Genomic DNA, 24641 nt, shown 5'->3' with positions numbered 1-24641 from the left:
TTCCCAGGGAAAATGGAAAAAGGATGTGCCCAGGGGCCCCTGGCCCTGACTGTAAAAAATCCTTATATCGAAGGATGGACCCACACCGAAGTTGTCCCCACCTCAAACTTGTGCTGCCCTGATAGACCCAAGGGAGCCCTACAAACTGACATCAGGAACCTGGACTGCAGAGTTTTCTTTCCCAGGGAAAATGGAAAAAGGATGTGCCCAGGGGCCCCTGGCCCTGACTGTAAAAAATCCTTATATCGAAGGATGGACCCACACCGAAGTTGTCCCCACCTCAAACTTGTGCTGCACTGATAGACCCAAGGGAGCCCTACAAACTGACATCAGGAACCTGGACTGCAGAGTTTTCTTTCCCAGGGAAAATGGAAAAAGATTGTGCCCAGGGGCCCCTGGCCCTGACTGCAAAAAATCCTTATATCGAAGGGTGGACCCCACACCGAAGTTGCCCCCACCTCAAACTTGTGCTGCCCTGATAGACCCAAGGGAGCCCTACAAACTGACATCAGGAACCTGGACTGCTGAATTTTCTTTCCCAGGGAAAATGGAAAAAGGATGTGCTCAGGGGCCCCTGGCCCTGACTGCAAAAATCCTTATATCGAAGGATGGACCCCACACCAAAGTTGTCCCCACCTCAAACTTGTACTGCCCTGATAGACCCAAGGGAGCCCTACAAACTGACATCAGGAACCTGGACTGCAGAGTTTTCTTTCCCAGGGAAAATGGAAAAAGGATGTGCCCAGGGGCCCCAGGCCCTGACTGCAAAAAATCCTTATATCGAAGGGTGGACCCCACACTGAAGTTGTCCCCACCTCAAACTTGTGCTGCCCTGATAGACCCAAGGGAGCCCTACAAACTGACATCAGGAACCTGGACTGCTGAGTTTTCTTTTCCAGGGAAAATGGAAAAAGGATGTGCCCAGGGGCCCCTGGCCCTGACTGCAAAAAATCCTTATATCGAAGGATGGAGCCCACACTAAATTTTTTCCCACCTCAAACTTGTGCTGCCCTGATAGACCCAAGGGAGCCCTACAAACTGACATCAGGAACCTGGACTGCTGAGTTTTCTTTCCCAGGGAAAATGGAAAAAGGATGTGCCCAGGGGCCCCTGGCCCTGACTGCAAAAAATCCTTATATCGAAGTATGGACCCCACATCAAAGTGGTCCCCACCTCAAACTTGTGCTGCCCTGATACACCCAAGGGAACCCTACAAACTGACATCAGGAACCTGGACTGCTGAATTTTCTTTCCCAGGGAAAATGGAAAAGGGATGTGCCCACGGGGCCCTGGCCCTGACTGCAAACAATCCTTATATCGAAGGATGGAGCCCACACCGAAGTTGTCCCCACCTCAAACTTTTGCTGCCCTGATACACCCAAGGGAACCCTACAAACTGACATCAGGAACCTGGACTGCTGAGTTTTCTTTCCCAGGGAAAATGGAAAAAGGTTGTGCCCAGGGGCCCCTGGCCCTGACTGCAAAAAATCCTTATATCGAAGGATGGACCCCACATCAAAGTTGTCCCCACCTAAAGCTTGTGCTGCCCTGATAGACCCAAGGGAGCCCTACAAACTGACATCAGGAACCTGGTCTGCTGAGTTTTCTTTCCCAGGGAAAATGGCCAAAGGATGTGCCCAGGGGCCCCTGGCCCTGACTGCAAAAAATCCTTATATCGAAGGATGGACCCCACACCAAAGTGTTCCCCACCTCAAACTTGTGCTGCCCTGATAGACCCAAGGGAGCCCTACAAACTGACATCAGGAACCTGGACTGCTGAGTTTTCTTTCCCAGGGAAAATGGAAAAAGGTTGTGCCCAGGGGCCCCTGGCCCTGACTGCAAAAAATCCTTATATCGAAGGATGGACCCCACACCAAAGTGTTCCCCACCTCAAACTTGTGCTGCCCTGATAGACCCAAGGGAGCCCTACAAACTGACATCAGGAACCTGGACTGCTGAGTTTTCTTTCCCAGGGAAAATGGAAAAAGGTTGTGCCCAGGGGCCCCTGGCCCTGGGGTGGGGACTCACTACAAAAAATCCTTATATCGAAGGATGGAGCCCACACCGAAGTTGTCCCCACCTCAAACTTGTGCTGCCCTGATAGACCCAAGGGAGCCCTACAAACTGATATCAGGAACCTGGACTGCTGAGTTTTCTTTCCCAGGGAAAATGGAAAAAGGTTTTGCCCAGGGGCCCCTGGCCCTGACTGCAAAAAATCCTTATATCGAAGGATGGAGCCCACACCGAAGTTGTCCCCACCTCAAACTTGTGCTGCCCTGATAGACCCAAGGGAGCCCTACAAACTGACATCAGGAACCTGGACTGCTGAGTTTTCTTTCCCAGGGAAAATGGAAAAAGGATGTGCCCAGGGGCCCCTGGCCCTGACTGTAAAAAATCCTTATATCGAAGGATGGACCCACACCGAAGTTGTCCCCACCTCAAACTTGTGCTGCCCTGATAGACCCAAGGGAGCCCTACAAACTGATATCAGGAACCTGGACTGCTGAGTTTTCTTTCCCAGGGAAAATGGAAAAAGGTTGTGCCCAGGGGCCCCTGGCCCTGACTGCAAAAAATCCTTATATCGAAGGATGGAGCCCACACCGAAGTTGTCCCCACCTCAAACTTGTGCTGCCCTGATAGACCCAAGGGAGCCCTACAAACTGACATCAGGAACCTGGACTGCTGAGTTTTCTTTCCCAGGGAAAATGGAAAAAGGATATGCCCAGGGGCCCCTGGCCCTGACTGCAAAAAATCCTTATATCGAAGGGTGGACCCCACACCGAAGTTGTCCCCACCTCAAACTTGTGCTGCCCTGATAGACCCAAGGGAGCCCTACAAACTGACATCAGGAACCTGGACTGCTGAGTTTTCTTTCCCAGGGAAAATGGAAAAAGGTTGTGCCCAGGGGCCCCTGGCTCTGGGGTGGGGCCTCACTGCAAAAAATCCTTATATCGAAGGATGGAGCCCACACCGAATTTGTCCCCATCTCAAACTTGTGCTGCCCTGATAGACCCAAGGGAGCCCTACAAACTGACATCAGGAACCTGGACTGCTGAGTTTTCTTTCCCAGGGAAAATGGAAAAAGGATGTGCCCAGGGGCCCCTGGCCCTGACTGCAAAAAATCCTTATATCGAAGGATGGACCCCACACCGAAGTTGTCCCCACCTCAAACTTGTGCTGCCCTGATAGACCCAAGGGAGCCCTACAAACTGACATCAGGAACCTGGACTGCTGAGTTTTCTTTCCCAGGGAAAATGGAAAAAGGATGTGCCCAGGGGCCCCTGGCCCTGACTGCAAAAAATCCTTATATCGAAGGATGGAGCCCACACCGAAGTTGTCCCCACCTCAAACTTGTGCTGCCCTGATAGACCCAAGGGAGCCCTACAAACTGACATCAGGAACCTGGACTGCTGAGTTTTCTTTCCCAGGGAAAATGGAAAAAGGATGTGCCCAGGGGCCCCAGGCCCTGACTGCAAAAATCCTTATATCGAAGGGTGTACCCCACACTGAAGTTGTCCCCACCTCAAACTTGTGCTGCCCTGATAGACCCAAGGGAGCCCTACAAACTGACATCAGGAACCTGGACTGCTGAGTTTTCTTTCCCAGGGAAAATGGAAAAAGGATGTGCCCAGGGGCCCCTGGCCCTGACTGCAAAATATCCTTATATTGAAGGATGGACCCCACATCAAAGTTGTCCCCACCTAAAACTTGTGCTGCCCTGATAGACCCAAGGGAGCCCTACAAACTGACATCAGGAACCTGGACTGCTGAGTTTTCTTTCCCAGGGAAAATGGAAAAAGGTTGTGCCCAGGGGCCCCTGGCCCTGGGGTGGGGCCTCACTGCAAAAAATCCTTATATCGAAGGATGGACCCCACACCGAAATTGTCCCCACCTCAAACTTGTGCTGCCCTGATAGACCCAAGGGAGCCCTACAAACTGACATCAGGAACCTGGACTGCTGAGTTTTCTTTCCCAGGGAAAATGGAAAAAGGTTGTGCCCAGGGGCCCCTGGCCCTGACTGCAAAAAATCCTTATATCGAAGGATGGAGCCCACACCGAAGTTGTCCCCACCTCAAACTTGTGCTGCCCTGATAGACCCAAGGGATCCCTACAAACTGACATCAGGAACCTGGACTGCTGAGTTTTCTTTCCCAGGGAAAATGGAAAAAGGATATGCCCAGGGGCCCCTGGCCCTGACTGCAAAAAATCCTTATATCGAAGGGTGGACCCCACACCGAAGTTGTCCCCACCTCAAACTTGTGCTGCCCTGATAGACCCAAGGGAGCCCTACAAACTGACATCAGGAACCTGGACTGCTGAGTTTTCTTTCCCAGGGAAAATGGAAAAAGGATGTGCCCAGGGGCCCCTGGCCCTGACTGCAAAGAATCCTTATATCGAAGGATGGACCCCACACCAAAGTGTTCCCCACCTCAAACTTGTGCTGCCCTGATAGACCCAAGGGAGCCCTACAAACTGACATCAGGAACCTGGACTGCTGAGTTTTCTTTCCCAGGGAAAATGGAAAAAGGTTGTGCCCAGGGGCCCCTGGCCCTGGGGTGGGGCCTCACTACAAAAAATCCTTATATCGAAGGATGGACCCACACCGAAGTTGTCCCCACCTCAAACTTGTGCTGCCCTGATAGACCCAAGGGAGCCCTACAAACTGACATCAGGAACCTGGACTGCTGAGTTTTCTTTCCCAGGGAAAATGGAAAAAGGGTATGCCCAGGGGCCCCTGGCCCTGACTGCAAAAAATCCTTATATCGAAGGGTGGACCCCACACCGAAGTTGTCCCCACCTCAAACTTGTGCTGCCCTAATAGACGCAAGGGAGCCCTACAAACTGACATCAGGAACCTGGACTGCTGAGTTTTCTTTCCCAGGGAAAATGGAAAAAGGATGTGCCCAGGGGCCCCTGGCCCTGACTGCAAAGAATCCTTATATCGAACGATGGACCCCACACCAAAGTGTTCCCCACCTCAAACTTGTGCTGCCCTGATAGACCCAAGGGAGCCCTACAAACTGACATCAGGAACCTGGACTGCTGAGTTTTCTTTCCCAGGGAAAATGGAAAAAGGTTGTGCCCAGGGGCCCCTGGCTCTGGGGTGGGGCCTCACTGCAAAAAATCCTTATATCGAAGGATGGAGCCCACACCGAATTTGTCCCCATCTCAAACTTGTGCTGCCCTGATAGACCCAAGGGAGCCCTACAAACTGACATCAGGAACCTGGACTGCTGAGTTTTCTTTCCCAGGGAAAATGGAAAAAGGATGTGCCCAGGGGCCCCTGGCCCTGACTGCAAAAAATCCTTATATCGAAGGATGGAGCCCACACCGAAGTTGTCCCCACCTCAAACTTGTGCTGCCCTGATAGACCCAAGGGAGCCCTACAAACTGACATCAGGAACCTGGACTGCTGAGTTTTCTTTCCCAGGGAAAATGGAAAAAGGTTGTGCCCAGGGGCCCCTGGCCCTGACTGTAAAAAATCCTTATATCGAAGGATGGACCCACACCGAAGTTGTCCCCACCTCAAACTTGTGCTGCCCTGATAGACCCAAGGGAGCCCTACAAACTGACATCAGGAACCTGGACTGCTGAGTTTTCTTTCCCAGGGAAAATGGAAAAAGGATATGCCCAGGGGCCCCTGGCCCTGACTGCAAAAAATCCTTATATCGAAGGGTGGACCCCACACCGAAGTTGTCCCCACCTCAAACTTGTGCTGCCCTGATAGACGCAAGGGAGCCCTACAAACTGACATCAGGAACCTGGACTGCAGAGTTTTCTTTCCCAGGGAAAATGGAAAAAGGATGTGCCCAGGGGCCCCTGGCCCTGGGCTGGGGCCGCACTACAAAAAATCCTTATATCGAAGGATGGACCCCACACCAAAGTTGTCCCCACCTCAAACTTGTACTGCCCTGATAGACCCAAGGGAGCCCTACAAACTGACATCAGGAACCTGGACTGCTGAGTTTTCTTTCCCAGGGAAAATGGAAAAAGGATATGCCCAGGGGCCCCTGGCCCTGACTGCAAAAAATCCTTATATCGAAGGGTGGACCCCACACCGAAGTTGTCCCCACCTCAAACTTGTGCTGCCCTGATAGACCCAAGGGAGCCCTACAAACTGACATCAGGAACCTGGACTGCTGAGTTTTCTTTCCCAGGGAAAATGGAAAAAGGATGTGCCCAGGGGCCCCTGGCCCTGACTGCAAAGAATCCTTATATCGAAGGATGGACCCCACACCAAAGTGTTCCCCACCTCAAACTTGTGCTGCCCTGATAGACCCAAGGGAGCCCTACAAACTGACATCAGGAACCTGGACTGCTGAGTTTTCTTTCCCAGGGAAAATGGAAAAAGGTTGTGCCCAGGGGCCCCTGGCCCTGGGGTGGGGCCTCACTACAAAAAATCCTTATATCGAAGGATGGACCCACACCGAAGTTGTCCCCACCTCAAACTTGTGCTGCCCTGATAGACCCAAGGGAGCCCTACAAACTGACATCAGGAACCTGGACTGCTGAGTTTTCTTTCCCAGGGAAAATGGAAAAAGGTTGTGCCGAGGGGCCCCTGGCCCTGGGGTGGGGCCTCAACTGCAAAAAATCCTTATATCGAAGGGTGGACCCCACACCGAAGTTGTCCCCACCTCAAACTTGTGCTGCCCTGATAGACGCAAGTGAGCCCTACAAACTGATATCAGGAACCTGGACTGCTGAGTTTTCTTTCCCAGGGAAAATGGAAAAAGGTTGTGCCCAGGGGCCTCTGGCCCTGACTGCAAAAAATCCTTATATCGAAGGATGGACCCCACACCGAAGTGTTCCCCACCTCAAACTTGTGCTGCCCTGATAGACCCAAGGGAGCCCTACAAACTGACATCAGGAACCTGGACTGCTGAGTTTTCTTTCCCAGGGAAAATGGAAAAAGGATATGCCCAGGGGCCCCTGGCCCTGACTGCAAAAAATCCTTATATCGAAGGGTGGACCCCACACCGAAGTTGTCCCCACCTCAAACTTGTGCTGCCCTGATAGACGCAAGGGAGCCCTACAAACTGACATCAGGAACCTGGACTGCTGAGTTTTCTTTCCCAGGGAAAATGGAAAAAGGATGTGCCCAGGGGCCCCTGGCCCTGACTGCAAAGAATCCTTATATCGAAGGATGGACCCCACACCAAAGTGTTCCCCACCTCAAACTTGTGCTGCCCTGATAGACCCAAGGGAGCCCTACAAACTGACATCAGGAACCTGGACTGCTGAGTTTTATTTCCCAGGGAAAATGGAAAAAGGTTGTGCCCAGGGGCCCCTGGCTCTGGGGTGGGGCCTCACTGCAAAAAATCCTTATATCGAAGGATGGAGCCCACACCGAATTTGTCCCCATCTCAAACTTGTGCTGCCCTGATAGACCCAAGGGAGACCTACAAACTGACATCAGGAACCTGGACTGCTGAGTTTTCTTTCCCAGGGAAAATGGAAAAAGGATGTGCCCAGGGGCCCCTGGCCCTGACTGCAAAAAATCCTTATATCGAAGGATGGAGCCCACACCGAAGTTGTCCCCACCTCAAACTTGTGCTGCCCTGATAGACCCAAGGGAGCCCTACAAACTGACATCAGGAACCTGGACTGCTGAGTTTTCTTTCCCAGGGAAAATGGAAAAAGGATGTGCCCAGGGGCCCCTGGCCCTGACTGTAAAAAATCCTTATATCGAAGGATGGACCCACACCGAAGTTGTCCCCACCTCAAACTTGTGCTGCCCTGATAGACCCAAGGGAGCCCTACAAACTGACATCAGGAACCTGGACTGCAGAGTTTTCTTTCCCAGGGAAAATGGAAAAAGGATGTGCCCAGGGGCCCCTGGCCCTGGGCTGGGGCCACACTACAAAAAATCCTTATATCGAAGTATGGACCCCACACCAAAGTTGTCCCCACCTCAAACTTGTACTGCCCTGATAGCCCCAAGAGAGCCCTACAAACTGACATCAGGAACCTGGACTGCTGAGTTTTCTTTCCCAGGGAAAATGGAAAAAGGATGTGCCCAGGGGCCCCTGGCCCTGACTGCAAAAAATCCTTATATCGAAGGGTGGACCCCACACCGAAGTTGTCCCCACCTCAAACTTGTGCTGCCCTGATAGACCCAAGGGAGCCCTACAAACTGACATCAGGAACCTGGACTGCTGAGTTTTCTTTCCCAGGGAAAATGGAAAAAGGTTGTGCCCAGGGGCCCCTGGCCCTGACTGCAAAGAATCCTTATATCGAAGGATGGACCCCACACCAAAGTGTTCCCCACCTCAAACTTGTGCTGCCCTGATAGACCCAAGGGAGCCCTACAAACTGACATCAGGAACCTGGACTGCTGAGTTTTCTTTCCCAGGGAAAATGGAAAAAGGTTGTGCCCAGTAGCAACCTGGCCCTGGGGTGGGGCCTCACTACAAAAAATCCTTATATCGAAGGATGGACCCCACACCGAAGTTGTCCCCACCTCAAACTTGTGCTGCCCTGATAGACCCAAGGGAGCCCTACAAACTGACATCAGGAACCTGGACTGCTGAGTTTTCTTTCCCAGGGAAAATGGCCAAAGGATGTGCCCAGGGGCCCCTAGCCCTGACTGCAAAAAATCCTTATATCGAAGGATGGACCCCACACCGAAGTTGTCCCCACCTCAAACTTGTGCTGCCCTGATAGACCCAAGGGAGCCCTACAAACTGACATCAGGAACCTGGACTGCTGAGTTTTCTTTCCCAGGGAAAATGGAAAAAGGATGTGCCCAGGGGCCCCTGGCCCTGACTGCAAAAAATCCTTATATCGAAGTATGGAGCCCACACTGAATTTGTCCCCAACTCAAACTTGTGCTGCCCTGATAGACCCAAGGGAGCCCTACAAACTGACATCAGGAACCTGGACTGCTGAGTTTTCTTTCCCAGGGAAAATGGAAAAAGGATATGCCCAGGGGCCCCTGGCCCTGACTGCAAAAAATCCTTATATCGAAGTATGGACCCCACATCAAAGTGGTCCCCACCTCAAACTTGCGCTGCCCTGATACACCCAAGGGAACCCTACAAACTGACATCAGGAACCTGGACTGCTGAGTTTTCTTTCCCAGGGAAAATGGAAAAAGGATGTGCCCAGGGGGCCCTGGCCCTGACTGTAAACAATCCTTATATCGAAGGATGGAGCCCACACCAAAGATGTCCCCAACTCAAACTTTTGCTGCCCTGATACACCCAAGGGAACCCTACAAACTGACATCAGGAACCTGGACTGCTGAGTTTTCTTTCCCAGGGAAAATGGAAAAAGATTGTTCCCAGGGGCCCCTGGCCCTGGGGTGGGGCCTCAATACAAAAAATCCTTATATCGAAGGATGGAGCCCACACCGAATTTGTCCCCATCTCAAACTTGTGCTGCCCTGATAGACGCAAGGGAGCCCTACAAACTGACATCAGGAACCTGGACTGCAGAGTTTTCTTTCCCAGGGAAAATGGAAAAAGGATGTGCCCAGGGGCCCCTGGCCCTGACTGCAAAAAATCCTTATATCGAAGGATGGAGCCCACACCGAAGTTGTCCCCACCTCAAACTTGTGCTGCCCTGATAGACCCAAGGGAGCCCTACAAACTGACATCAGGAACCTGGACTGCAGAGTTTTCTTTCCCAGGGAAAATGGAAAAAGGATGTGCCCAGGGGCCCCTAGCCCTGACTGCAAAAAATCCTTATATCGAAGGATGGACCCCACACCGAAGTTGTCCCCACCTCAAACTTGTGCTGCCCTGATAGACGCAAGGGAGCCCTACAAACTGACATCAGGAACCTGGACTGCTGAGTTTTCTTTCCCAGGGAATATGGAAAAAGGATGTGCCCAGGGGGCCCTGGCCCTGACTGCAAACAATCCTTATATCGAAGGATGGAGCCCACACCGAAGTTGTCCCCACGTCAAACTTTTGCTGCCCTGATAGACCCAAGGGAGCCCTACAAACTGACATCAGGAACCTGGTCTGCTGAGTTTTCTTTCCCAGGGAAAATGGCCAAAGGATGTGCCCAGGGGCCCCAGGCCCTGACTGCAAAAAATCCTTATATCGAAGGATGGACCCCACATCAAAGTGGTCCCCACCTCAAACTTGTGCTGCCCTGATAGACCCAAGGGAGCCCTACAAACTGACATCAGGAACCTGGACTGCTGAGTTTTCTTTCCCAGGGAAAATGGAAAAAGGTTGTGCCCAGGGGCCCCTGGCTCTGGGGTGGGGCCTCACTGCAAAAAATCCTTATATCGAAGGATGGAGCCCACACCGAATTTGTCCCCATCTCAAACTTGTGCTGCCCTGATAGACCCAAGGGAGCCCTACAAACTGACATCAGGAACCTGGACTGCTGAGTTTTCTTTCCCAGGGAAAATGGAAAAAGGATGTGCCCAGGGGCCCCTGGCCCTGACTGTAAAAAATCCTTATATCGAAGGATGGACCCACACCGAAGTTGTCCCCACCTCAAACTTGTGCTGCCCTGATAGACCCAAGGGAGCCCTACAAACTGACATCAGGAACCTGGACTGCAGAGTTTTCTTTCCCAGGGAAAATGGAAAAAGGATGTGCCCAGGGGCCCCTGGCCCTGACTGTAAAAAATCCTTATATCGAAGGATGGACCCACACCGAAGTTGTCCCCACCTCAAACTTGTGCTGCCCTGATAGACCCAAGGGAGCCCTACAAACTGACATCAGGAACCTGGACTGCAGAGTTTTCTTTCCCAGGGAAAATGGAAAAAGATTGTGCCCAGGGGCCCCTGGCCCTGACTGCAAAAAATCCTTATATCGAAGGGTGGACCCCACACCGAAGTTGCCCCCACCTCAAACTTGTGCTGCCCTGATAGACCCAAGGGAGCCCTACAAACTGACATCAGGAACCTGGACTGCTGAATTTTCTTTCCCAGGGAAAATGGAAAAAGGATGTGCTCAGGGGCCCCTGGCCCTGACTGCAAAAATCCTTATATCGAAGGATGGACCCCACACCAAAGTTGTCCCCACCTCAAACTTGTACTGCCCTGATAGACCCAAGGGAGCCCTACAAACTGACATCAGGAACCTGGACTGCAGAGTTTTCTTTCCCAGGGAAAATGGAAAAAGGTTGTGCCCAGGGGCCCCAGGCCCTGACTGCAAAAAATCCTTATATCGAAGGGTGGACCCCACACTGAAGTTGTCCCCACCTCAAACTTGTGCTGCCCTGATAGACCCAAGGGAGCCCTACAAACTGACATCAGGAACCTGGACTGCTGAGTTTTCTTTTCCAGGGAAAATGGAAAAAGGATGTGCCCAGGGGGCCCTGGCCCTGACTGCAAAAAATCCTTATATCGAAGGATGGAGCCCACACTAAATTTTTTCCCACCTCAAACTTGTGCTGCCCTGATAGACCCAAGGGAGCCCTACAAACTGACATCAGGAACCTGGACTGCTGAGTTTTCTTTCCCAGGGAAAATGGAAAAAGGATGTGCCCAGGGGCCCCTGGCCCTGACTGCAAAAAATCCTTATATCGAAGTATGGACCCCACATCAAAGTGGTCCCCACCTCAAACTTGTGCTGCCCTGATACACCCAAGGGAACCCTACAAACTGACATCAGGAACCTGGACTGCTGAATTTTCTTTCCCAGGGAAAATGGAAAAGGGATGTGCCCACGGGGCCCTGGCCCTGACTGCAAACAATCCTTATATCGAAGGATGGAGCCCACACCGAAGTTGTCCCCACCTCAAACTTTTGCTGCCCTGATACACCCAAGGGAACCCTACAAACTGACATCAGGAACCTGGACTGCTGAGTTTTCTTTCCCAGGGAAAATGGAAAAAGGTTGTGCCCAGGGGCCCCTGGCCCTGACTGCAAAAAATCCTTATATCGAAGGATGGACCCCACATCAAAGTTGTCCCCACCTAAAGCTTGTGCTGCCCTGATAGACCCAAGGGAGCCCTACAAACTGACATCAGGAACCTGGTCTGCTGAGTTTTCTTTCCCAGGGAAAATGGCCAAAGGATGTGCCCAGGGGCCCCTGGCCCTGACTGCAAAAAATCCTTATATCGAAGGATGGACCCCACACCAAAGTGTTCCCCACCTCAAACTTGTGCTGCCCTGATAGACCCAAGGGAGCCCTACAAACTGACATCAGGAACCTGGACTGCTGAGTTTTCTTTCCCAGGGAAAATGGAAAAAGGTTGTGCCCAGGGGCCCCTGGCCCTGACTGCAAAAAATCCTTATATCGAAGGATGGACCCCACACCAAAGTGTTCCCCACCTCAAACTTGTGCTGCCCTGATACACCCAAGGGAACCCTACAAACTGACATCAGGAACCTGGACTGCTGAGTTTTCTTTCCCAGGGAAAATGGAAAAAGGTTGTGCCCAGGGGCCCCTGGCCCTGACTGCAAAAAATCCTTATATCGAAGGATGGACCCCACATCAAAGTTGTCCCCACCTAAAGCTTGTGCTGCCCTGATAGACCCAAGGGAGCCCTACAAACTGACATCAGGAACCTGGTCTGCTGAGTTTTCTTTCCCAGGGAAAATGGCCAAAGGATGTGCCCAGGGGCCCCTGGCCCTGACTGCAAAAAATCCTTATATCGAAGGATGGACCCCACACCAAAGTGTTCCCCACCTCAAACTTGTGCTGCCCTGATAGACCCAAGGGAGCCCTACAAACTGACATCAGGAACCTGGACTGCTGAGTTTTCTTTCCCAGGGAAAATGGAAAAAGGTTGTGCCCAGGGGCCCCTGGCCCTGACTGCAAAAAATCCTTATATCGAAGGATGGACCCCACACCAAAGTGTTCCCCACCTCAAACTTGTGCTGCCCTGATAGACCCAAGGGAGCCCTACAAACTGACATCAGGAACCTGGACTGCTGAGTTTTCTTTCCCAGGGAAAATGGAAAAAGGTTGTGCCCAGGGGCCCCTGGCCCTGGGGTGGGGACTCACTACAAAAAATCCTTATATCGAAGGATGGAGCCCACACCGAAGTTGTCCCCACCTCAAACTTGTGCTGCCCTGATAGACCCAAGGGAGCCCTACAAACTGATATCAGGAACCTGGACTGCTGAGTTTTCTTTCCCAGGGAAAATGGAAAAAGGTTTTGCCCAGGGGCCCCTGGCCCTGACTGCAAAAAATCCTTATATCGAAGGATGGAGCCCACACCGAAGTTGTCCCCACCTCAAACTTGTGCTGCCCTGATAGACCCAAGGGAGCCCTACAAACTGACATCAGGAACCTGGACTGCTGAGTTTTCTTTCCCAGGGAAAATGGAAAAAGGATGTGCCCAGGGGCCCCTGGCCCTGACTGTAAAAAATCCTTATATCGAAGGATGGACCCACACCGAAGTTGTCCCCACCTCAAACTTGTGCTGCCCTGATAGACCCAAGGGAGCCCTACAAACTGACATCAGGAACCTGGACTGCAGAGTTTTCTTTCCCAGGGAAAATGGAAAAAGATTGTGCCCAGGGGCCCCTGGCCCTGACTGCAAAAAATCCTTATATCGAAGGGTGGACCCCACACCGAAGTTGCCCCCACCTCAAACTTGTGCTGCCCTGATAGACCCAAGGGAGCCCTACAAACTGACATCAGGAACCTGGACTGCTGAATTTTCTTTCCCAGGGAAAATGGAAAAAGGATGTGCTCAGGGGCCCCTGCCCTGACTGCAAAAATCCTTATATCGAAGGATGGACCCCACACCAAAGTTGTCCCCACCTCAAACTTGTACTGCCCTGATAGACCCAAGGGAGCCCTACAAACTGACATCAGGAACCTGGACTGCAGAGTTTTCTTTCCCAGGGAAAATGGAAAAAGGATGTGCCCAGGGGCCCCAGGCCCTGACTGCAAAAAATCCTTATATCGAAGGGTGGACCCCACACTGAAGTTGTCCCCACCTCAAACTTGTGCTGCCCTGATAGACCCAAGGGAGCCCTACAAACTGACATCAGGAACCTGGACTGCTGAGTTTTCTTTTCCAGGGAAAATGGAAAAAGGATGTGCCCAGGGGCCCCTGGCCCTGACTGCAAAAAATCCTTATATCGAAGGATGGAGCCCACACTAAATTTTTTCCCACCTCAAACTTGTGCTGCCCTGATAGACCCAAGGGAGCCCTACAAACTGACATCAGGAACCTGGACTGCTGAGTTTTCTTTCCCAGGGAAAATGGAAAAAGGATGTGCCCAGGGGCCCCTGGCCCTGACTGCAAAAAATCCTTATATCGAAGTATGGACCCCACATCAAAGTGGTCCCCACCTCAAACTTGTGCTGCCCTGATACACCCAAGGGAACCCTACAAACTGACATCAGGAACCTGGACTGCTGAATTTTCTTTCCCAGGGAAAATGGAAAAGGGATGTGCCCACGGGGCCCTGGCCCTGACTGCAAACAATCCTTATATCGAAGGATGGAGCCCACACCGAAGTTGTCCCCACCTCAAACTTTTGCTGCCCTGATACACCCAAGGGAACCCTACAAACTGACATCAGGAACCTGGACTGCTGAGTTTTCTTTCCCAGGGAAAATGGAAAAAGGTTGTGCCCAGGGGCCCCTGGCCCTGACTGCAAAAAATCCTTATATCGAAGGATGGACCCCACATCAAAGTTGTCCCCACCTAAAGCTTGTGCTGCCCTGATAGACCCAAGGGAGCCCTACAAACTGACATCAGGAACCTGGTCTGCTGAGTTTTCTTTCCCAGGGAAAATGGCCAAAGGATGTGCACAGGGGCCCCTGGCCCTGACTGCAAAAAATCCTTATATCGAAGGATGGACCCCACACCAAAGTGTTCCCCACCTCAAACTTGTGCTGCCCTGATAGACCCAAGGGAGCCCTACAAACTGACATCAGGAACCTGGACTGCTGAGTTTTCTTTCCCAGGGAAAATGGAAAAAGGTTGTGCCCAGGGGCCCCTGGCCCTGACTGCAAAAAATCCTTATATCGAAGGATGGACCCCACACCAAAGTGTTCCCCACCTCAAACTTGTGCTGCCCTGATAGACCCAAGGGAGCCCTACAAACTGACATCAGGAACCTGGACTGCTGAGTTTTCTTTCCCAGGGAAAATGGAAAAAGGTTGTGCCCAGGGGCCCCTGGCCCTGGGGTGGGGACTCACTACAAAAAATCCTTATATCGAAGGATGGAGCCCACACCGAAGTTGTCCCCACCTCAAACTTGTGCTGCCCTGATAGACCCAAGGGAGCCCTACAAACTGATATCAGGAACCTGGACTGCTGAGTTTTCTTTCCCAGGGAAAATGGAAAAAGGTTTTGCCCAGGGGCCCCTGGCCCTGACTGCAAAAAATCCTTATATCGAAGGATGGAGCCCACACCGAAGTTGTCCCCACCTCAAACTTGTGCTGCCCTGATAGACCCAAGGGAGCCCTACAAACTGACATCAGGAACCTGGACTGCTGAGTTTTCTTTCCCAGGGAAAATGGAAAAAGGATATGCCCAGGGGCCCCTGGCCCTGACTGCAAAAAATCCTTATATCGAAGGGTGGACCCCACACCGAAGTTGTCCCCACCTCAAACTTGTGCTGCCCTGATAGACCCAAGGGAGCCCTACAAACTGACATCAGGAACCTGGACTGCTGAGTTTTCTTTCCCAGGGAAAATGGAAAAAGGATGTGCCCAGGGGCCCCTAGCCCTGACTGCAAAGAATCCTTATATCGAAGGATGGACCCCACACCAAAGTGTTCCCCACCTCAAACTTGTGCTGCCCAGATAGACCCAAGGGAGCCCTACAAACTGACATCAGGAACCTGGACTGCTGAGTTTTCTTTCCCAGGGAAAATGGAAAAAGGTTGTGCCCAGGGGCCCCTGGCTCTGGGTTGGGGCCTCACTGCAAAAAATCCTTATATCGAAGGATGGAGCCCACACCGAAGTTGTCCCCACCTCAAACTTGTGCTGCCCTGATAGACCCAAGGGAGCCCTACAAACTGATATCAGGAACCTGGACTGCTGAGTTTTCTTTCCCAGGGAAAATGGAAAAAGGTTGTGCCCAGGGGCCCCTGGCCCTGACTGCAAAAAATCCTTATATCGAAGGATGGACCCCACACCGAAGTTGTCCCCACCTCAAACTTGTGCTGCCCTGATAGACCCAAGGGAGCCCTACAAACTGACATCAGGAACCTGGACTGCTGAGTTTTCTTTCCCAGGGAAAATGGAAAAAGGATATGCCCAGGGGCCCCTGGCCCTGACTGCAAAAAATCCTTATATCGAAGGGTGGACCCCACACCGAAGTTGTCCCCACCTCAAACTTGTGCTGCCCTGATAGACCCAAGGGAGCCCTACAAACTGACATCAGGAACCTGGACTGCTGAGTTTTCTTTCCCAGGGAAAATGGAAAAAGGATGTGCCCAGGGGCCCCTGGCCCTGACTGCAAAGAATCCTTATATCGAAGGATGGACCCCACACCAAAGTGTTCCCCACCTCAAACTTGTGCTGCCCAGATAGACCCAAGGGAGCCCTACAAACTGACATCAGGAACCTGGACTGCTGAGTTTTCTTTCCCAGGGAAAATGGAAAAAGGTTGTGCCCAGGGGCCCCTGGCTCTGGGGTGGGGCCTCACTGCAAAAAATCCTTATATCGAAGGATGGAGCCCACACCAAATTTGTCCCCATCTCAAACTTGTGCTGCCCTGATAGACCCAAGGGAGCCCTACAAACTGACATCAGGAACCTGGACTGCTGAGTTTTCTTTCCCAGGGAAAATGGAAAAAGGATGTGCCCAGGGGCCCCTGGCCCTGACTGCAAAAAATCCTTATATCGAAGGATGGAGCCCACACCGAAGTTGTCCCCACCTCAAACTTGTGCTGCCCTGATAGACCCAAGGGAGCCCTACAAACTGACATCAGGAACCTGGACTGCTGAGTTTTCTTTCCCAGGGAAAATGGAAAAAGGATGTGCCCAGGGGCCCCTGGCCCTGACTGCAAAAAATCCTTATATCGAAGGATGGAGCCCACACCGAAGTTGTCCCCACCTCAAACTTCTGCTGCCCTGATAGACCCAAGGGAGCCCTACAAACTGACATCAGGAACCTGGACTGCTGAGTTTTCTTTCCCAGGGAAAATGGAAAAAGGATGTGCCCAGGGGCCCCAGGCCCTGACTGCAAAAATCCTTATATCGAAGGGTGTACCCCACACTGAAGTTGTCCCCACCTCAAACTTGTGCTGCCCTGATAGACCCAAGGGAGCCCTACAAACTGACATCAGGAACCTGGACTGCTGAGTTTTCTTTCCCAGGGAAAATGGAAAAAGGATGTGCCCAGGGGCCCCTGGCCCTGACTGCAAAATATCCTTATATTGAAGGATGGACCCCACATCAAAGTTGTCCCCACCTAAAACTTGTGCTGCCCTGATAGACCCAAGGGAGCCCTACAAACTGACATCAGGAACCTGGACTGCTGAGTTTTCTTTCCCAGGGAAAATGGAAAAAGGTTGTGCCCAGGGGCCCCTGGCCCTGGGGTGGGGCCTCACTGCAAAAAATCCTTATATCGAAGGATGGACCCCACACCGAAATTGTCCCCACCTCAAACTTGTGCTGCCCTGATAGACCCAAGGGAGCCCTACAAACTGACATCAGGAACCTGGACTGCTGAGTTTTCTTTCCCAGGGAAAATGGAAAAAGGTTGTGCCCAGGGGCCCCTGGCCCTGACTGCAAAAAATCCTTATATCGAAGGATGGAGCCCACACCGAAGTTGTCCCCACCTCAAACTTGTGCTGCCCTGATAGACCCAAGGGATCCCTACAAACTGACATCAGGAACCTGGACTGCTGAGTTTTCTTTCCCAGGGAAAATGGAAAAAGGATATGCCCAGGGGCCCCTGGCCCTGACTGCAAAAAATCCTTATATCGAAGGATGGACCCCACACCGAAGTTGTCCCCACCTCAAACTTGTGCTGCCCTGATAGACCCAAGGGAGCCCTACAAACTGACATCAGGAACCTGGACTGCTGAGTTTTCTTTCCCAGGGAAAATGGAAAAAGGATGTGCCCAGGGGCCCCTGGCCCTGACTGCAAAGAATCCTTATATCGAAGGATGGACCCCACACCAAAGTGTTCCCCACCTCAAACTTGTGCTGCCCTGATAGACCCAAGGGAGCCCTACAAACTGACATCAGGAACCTGGACTGCTGAGTTTTCTTTCCCAGGGAAAATGGAAAAAGGATGTGCCCAGGGGCCCCTGGCCCTGACTGCAAAAAATCCTTATATCGAAGGATGGAGCCCACACCGAAGTTGTCCCCACCTCAAACTTGTGCTGCCCTGATAGACCCAAGGGAGCCCTACAAACTGACATCAGGAACCTGGACTGCTGAGTTTTCTTTCCCAGGGAAAATGGAAAAAGGATGTGCCCAGGGGCCCCTGGCCCTGACTGCAAAAAATCCTTATATCGAAGGATGGAGCCCACACCGAAGTTGTCCCCACCTCAAACTTCTGCTGCCCTGATAGACCCAAGGGAGCCCTACAAACTGACATCAGGAACCTGGACTGCTGAGTTTTCTTTCCCAGGGAAAATGGAAAAAGGATGTGCCCAGGGGCCCCAGGCCCTGACTGCAAAAATCCTTATATCGAAGGGTGTACCCCACACTGAAGTTGTCCCCACCTCAAACTTGTGCTGCCCTGATAGACCCAAGGGAGCCCTACAAACTGACATCAGGAACCTGGACTGCTGAGTTTTCTTTCCCAGGGAAAATGGAAAAAGGATGTGCCCAGGGGCCCCTGGCCCTGACTGCAAAATATCCTTATATTGAAGGATGGACCCCACATCAAAGTTGTCCCCACCTAAAACTTGTGCTGCCCTGATAGACCCAAGGGAGCCCTACAAACTGACATCAGGAACCTGGACTGCTGAGTTTTCTTTCCCAGGGAAAATGGAAAAAGGTTGTGCCCAGGGGCCCCTGGCCCTGGGGTGGGACCTCACTGCAAAAAATCCTTATATCGAAGGATGGACCCCACACCGAAATTGTCCCCACCTCAAATATCTGCTGCCCTGATAGACCCAAGGGAGCCCTACAAACTGACATCAGGAACCTGGACTGCTGAGTTTTCTTTCCCAGGGAAAATGGAAAAAGGATGTGCCCAGGGGCCCCTGGCCCTGACTGCAAAAAATCCTTATATCGAAGGATGGAGCCCACACCGAAGTTGTCCCCACCTCAAACTTGTGCTGCCCTGATAGACCCAAGGGAGCCCTACAAACTGACATCAGGAACCTGGACTGCTGAGTTTTCTTTCCCAGGGAAAATGGAAAAAGGATATGCCCAGGGGCCCCTGGCCCTGACTGCAAAAAATCCTTATATCGAAGGGTGGACCCCACACCGAAGTTGTCCCCACCTCAAACTTGTGCTGCCCTGATAGACCCAAGGGAGCCCTACAAACTGACATCAGGAACCTGGACTGCTGAGTTTTCTTTCCCAGGGAAAATGGAAAAAGGATGTGCCCAGGGGCCCCTGGCCCTGACTGCAAAGAATCCTTATATCGAAGGATGGACCCCACACCAAAGTGTTCCCCACCTCAAACTTGTGCTGCCCAGATAGACCCAAGGGAGCCCTACAAACTGACATCAGGAACCTGGACTGCTGAGTTTTCTTTCCCAGGGAAAATGGAAAAAGGTTGTGCCCAGGGGCCCCTGGCTCTGGGGTGGGGCCTCACTGCAAAAAATCCTTATATCGAAGGATGGAGCCCACACCAAATTTGTCCCCATCTCAAACTTGTGCTGCCCTGATAGACCCAAGGGAGCCCTACAAACTGACATCAGGAACCTGGACTGCTGAGTTTTCTTTCCCAGGGAAAATGGAAAAAGGATGTGCCCAGGGGCCCCTGGCCCTGACTGCAAAAAATCCTTATATCGAAGGATGGAGCCCACACCGAAGTTGTCCCCACCTCAAACTTGTGCTGCCCTGATAGACCCAAGGGAGCCCTACAAACTGACATCAGGAACCTGGACTGCTGAGTTTTCTTTCCCAGGGAAAATGGAAAAAGGATGTGCCCAGGGGCCCCTGGCCCTGACTGCAAAAAATCCTTATATCGAAGGATGGAGCCCACACCGAAGTTGTCCCCACCTCAAACTTCTGCTGCCCTGATAGACCCAAGGGAGCCCTACAAACTGACATCAGGAACCTGGACTGCTGAGTTTTCTTTCCCAGGGAAAATGGAAAAAGGATGTGCCCAGGGGCCCCAGGCCCTGACTGCAAAAATCCTTATATCGAAGGGTGTACCCCACACTGAAGTTGTCCCCACCTCAAACTTGTGCTGCCCTGATAGACCCAAGGGAGCCCTACAAACTGACATCAGGAACCTGGACTGCTGAGTTTTCTTTCCCAGGGAAAATGGAAAAAGGATGTGCCCAGGGGCCCCTGGCCCTGACTGCAAAATATCCTTATATTGAAGGATGGACCCCACATCAAAGTTGTCCCCACCTAAAACTTGTGCTGCCCTGATAGACCCAAGGGAGCCCTACAAACTGACATCAGGAACCTGGACTGCTGAGTTTTCTTTCCCAGGGAAAATGGAAAAAGGTTGTGCCCAGGGGCCCCTGGCCCTGGGGTGGGGCCTCACTGCAAAAAATCCTTATATCGAAGGATGGACCCCACACCGAAATTGTCCCCACCTCAAACTTGTGCTGCCCTGATAGACCCAAGGGAGCCCTACAAACTGACATCAGGAACCTGGACTGCTGAGTTTTCTTTCCCAGGGAAAATGGAAAAAGGTTGTGCCCAGGGGCCCCTGGCCCTGACTGCAAAAAATCCTTATATCGAAGGATGGAGCCCACACCGAAGTTGTCCCCACCTCAAACTTGTGCTGCCCTGATAGACCCAAGGGATCCCTACAAACTGACATCAGGAACCTGGACTGCTGAGTTTTCTTTCCCAGGGAAAATGGAAAAAGGATATGCCCAGGGGCCCCTGGCCCTGACTGCAAAAAATCCTTATATCGAAGGATGGACCCCACACCGAAGTTGTCCCCACCTCAAACTTGTGCTGCCCTGATAGACCCAAGGGAGCCCTACAAACTGACATCAGGAACCTGGACTGCTGAGTTTTCTTTCCCAGGGAAAATGGAAAAAGGATGTGCCCAGGGGCCCCTGGCCCTGACTGCAAAGAATCCTTATATCGAAGGATGGACCCCACACCAAAGTGTTCCCCACCTCAAACTTGTGCTGCCCTGATAGACCCAAGGGAGCCCTACAAACTGACATCAGGAACCTGGACTGCTGAGTTTTCTTTCCCAGGGAAAATGGAAAAAGGATGTGCCCAGGGGCCCCTGGCCCTGACTGCAAAAAATCCTTATATCGAAGGATGGAGCCCACACCGAAGTTGTCCCCACCTCAAACTTGTGCTGCCCTGATAGACCCAAGGGAGCCCTACAAACTGACATCAGGAACCTGGACTGCTGAGTTTTCTTTCCCAGGGAAAATGGAAAAAGGATGTGCCCAGGGGCCCCTGGCCCTGACTGCAAAAAATCCTTATATCGAAGGATGGAGCCCACACCGAAGTTGTCCCCACCTCAAACTTCTGCTGCCCTGATAGACCCAAGGGAGCCCTACAAACTGACATCAGGAACCTGGACTGCTGAGTTTTCTTTCCCAGGGAAAATGGAAAAAGGATGTGCCCAGGGGCCCCAGGCCCTGACTGCAAAAATCCTTATATCGAAGGGTGTACCCCACACTGAAGTTGTCCCCACCTCAAACTTGTGCTGCCCTGATAGACCCAAGGGAGCCCTACAAACTGACATCAGGAACCTGGACTGCTGAGTTTTCTTTCCCAGGGAAAATGGAAAAAGGATGTGCCCAGGGGCCCCTGGCCCTGACTGCAAAATATCCTTATATTGAAGGATGGACCCCACATCAAAGTTGTCCCCACCTAAAACTTGTGCTGCCCTGATAGACCCAAGGGAGCCCTACAAACTGACATCAGGAACCTGGACTGCTGAGTTTTCTTTCCCAGGGAAAATGGAAAAAGGTTGTGCCCAGGGGCCCCTGGCCCTGGGGTGGGGCCTCACTGCAAAAAATCCTTATATCGAAGGATGGACCCCACACCGAAATTGTCCCCACCTCAAATATCTGCTGCCCTGATAGACCCAAGGGAGCCCTACAAACTGACATCAGGAACCTGGACTGCTGAGTTTTCTTTCCCACGGAAAATGGCCAAAGGATGTGCCCAGGGGCCCCTGGCCCTGGGCTGGAACCTGACTGCAAAGAATCCTTATATCGAAGGATGGACCCCACACCGAAGTTGTCCCCACCTCAAACTTGTGCTGCCCTGATAGACCCAAGGGAGCCCTACAAACTGACATCAGGAACCTGGACTGCTGAGTTTTCTTTCCCAGGGAAAATGGAAAAAGGATGTGCCCAGGGGCCCCTAGCCCTGACTGCAAAAAATCCTTATATCGAAGGATGGACCCCACACCGAAGTTGTCCCCACCTCAAACTTGTGCTGCCCTGATAGACCCAAGGGAGCCCTACAAACTGACATCAGGAACCTGGACTGCTGAGTTTTCTTTCCCAGGGAAAATGGAAAAAGGATGAGCCCAGGGGACCCTGGCCCTGGGCTGGGGACTCACTACAAAAAATCCTTATATCGAAGGATGGACCCCACACCGAAGTTGTCCCCACTTCAAACTTGTGCTGCCCTGATAGACCCAAGGGAGCCCTACAAACTGACATCAGGAACCTGGACTGCTGAGTTTTCTTTCCCAGGGAAAATGGAAAAAGGATATGCCCAGGGGCCCCTGGCACTGACTGCAAAAAATCCTTATATCGAAGGATGGAGCCCACACCGAAGTTGTCCCCACCTCAAACTTGTGCTGCCCTGATAGACCCAAGGGAGCCCTACAAACTGACATCAGGAACCTGGACTGCTGAGTTTTCTTTCCCAGGGAAAATGGCCAAAGGATGTGCCCAGGGGGCCCTGGCCCTGACTGCAAAAAATCCTTATATCGAAGTATGGACCCCACATCAAAGTGGTCCCCACCTCAAACTTGTGCTGCCCTGATACACCTAAGGGAACCCTACAAACTGACATCAGGAACCTGGACTGCTGAATTTTCTTTCCCAGGGAAAATGGAAAAAGGATGTGCCCACGGGGCCCTCGCCCTGACTGCAAACAATCCTTATATCGAAGGATGGAGCCCACACCGAAGTTGTCCCCACCTCAAACTTTTGCTGCCCTGATACACCCAAGGGAACCCTACAAACTGACATCAGGAACCTGGACTGCTGAGTTTTCTTTCCCAGGGAAAATGGAAAAAGGTTGTGCCCAGGGGCCCCTGGCCCTGACTGCAAAAAATCCTTATATCAAAGGATGGACCCCACACCAAAGTGTTCCCCACCTCAAACTTGTGCTGCCCTGATAGACCCAAGGGAGCCCTACAAACTGACATCAGGAACCTGGACTGCTGAGTTTTCTTTCCCAGGGAAAATGGAAAAAGGTTGTGCCCAGGGGCCCCTGGCCCTGGGGTGGGGCCTCACTGCAAAAAATCCTTATATCGAAGGATGGAGCCCACACCGAAGTTGTCCCCACCTCAAACTTGTGCTGCCCTGATAGACCCAAGGGAGCCCTACAAACTGATATCAGGAACCTGGACTGCTGAGTTTTCTTTCCCAGGGAAAATGGAAAAAGGTTGTGCCCAGGGGCCCCTGGCCCTGACTGCAAAAAATCCTTATATCGAAGGATGGAGCCCACACCGAAGTTGTCCCCACCTCCAACTTGTGCTGCCCTGATAGACCCAAGGGAGCCCTACAAACTGACATCAGGAACCTGGACTGCTGAGTTTTCTTTCCCAGGGAAAATGGAAAAAGGATATGCCCAGGGGCCCCTGGCCCTGACTGCAAAAAATACTTATAGCGAAGGGTGGACCCCACACCGAAGTTGTCCCCACCTCAAACTTGTGCTGCCCTGATAGACCCAAGGGAGCCCTACAAACTGACATCAGGAACCTGGACTGCTGAGTTTTCTTTCCCAGGGAAAATGGAAAATGGATGTGCCCAGGGGCCCCTGGCCCTGACTGCAAAGAATCCTTATATCGAAGGATGGACCCCACACCGAAGTTGTCCCCACTTCAAACTTGTGCTGCCCTGATAGACCCAAGGGAGCCCTACAAACTGACATCAGGAACCTGGACTGCTGAGTTTTCTTTCCCAGGGAAAATGGAAAAAGGATGTGCCCAGGGGGCCCTGGCCCTGACTGCAAACAATCCTTATATCGAAGGATGGACCCCACACCAAAGTTGTCCCCACCTCAAACTTGTGCTGCCCTGATAGACCCAAGGGAGCCCTACAAACTGACATCAGGAACCTGGACTGCTGAGTTTTCTTTCCCAGGGAAAATGGAAAAAGGATGTGCCCAGGGGCCCCTGGCCCTGACTGCAAAAATCCTTATATCGAAGGATGGACCCCAGACCAAAGTTGTCCCCACCTCAAACTTGTACTGCCCTGATAGACCCAAGGGAGCCCTACAAACTGACATCAGGAACCTGGACTGCTGAGTTTTCTTTCCCAGGGAAAATGGAAAAAGGATGTGCCCAGGGGCCCCAGGCCCTGACTGCAAAAATCCTTATATCGAAGGGTGTACCCCACACTGAAGTTGTCCCCACCTCAAACTTGTGCTGCCCTGATAGACCCAAGGGAGCCCTACAAACTGACATCAGGAACCTGGACTGCTGAGTTTTCTTTCCCAGGGAAAATGG

Source organism: Lonchura striata, chromosome 7 (assembly GCF_046129695.1).
Source record: "Lonchura striata isolate bLonStr1 chromosome 7, bLonStr1.mat, whole genome shotgun sequence".
Lineage (NCBI taxonomy): Eukaryota > Metazoa > Chordata > Aves > Passeriformes > Estrildidae > Lonchura > Lonchura striata.
The sequence above is the reverse complement of the archived record's forward strand: the minus strand, read 5'-3'. Positions refer to the sequence as shown.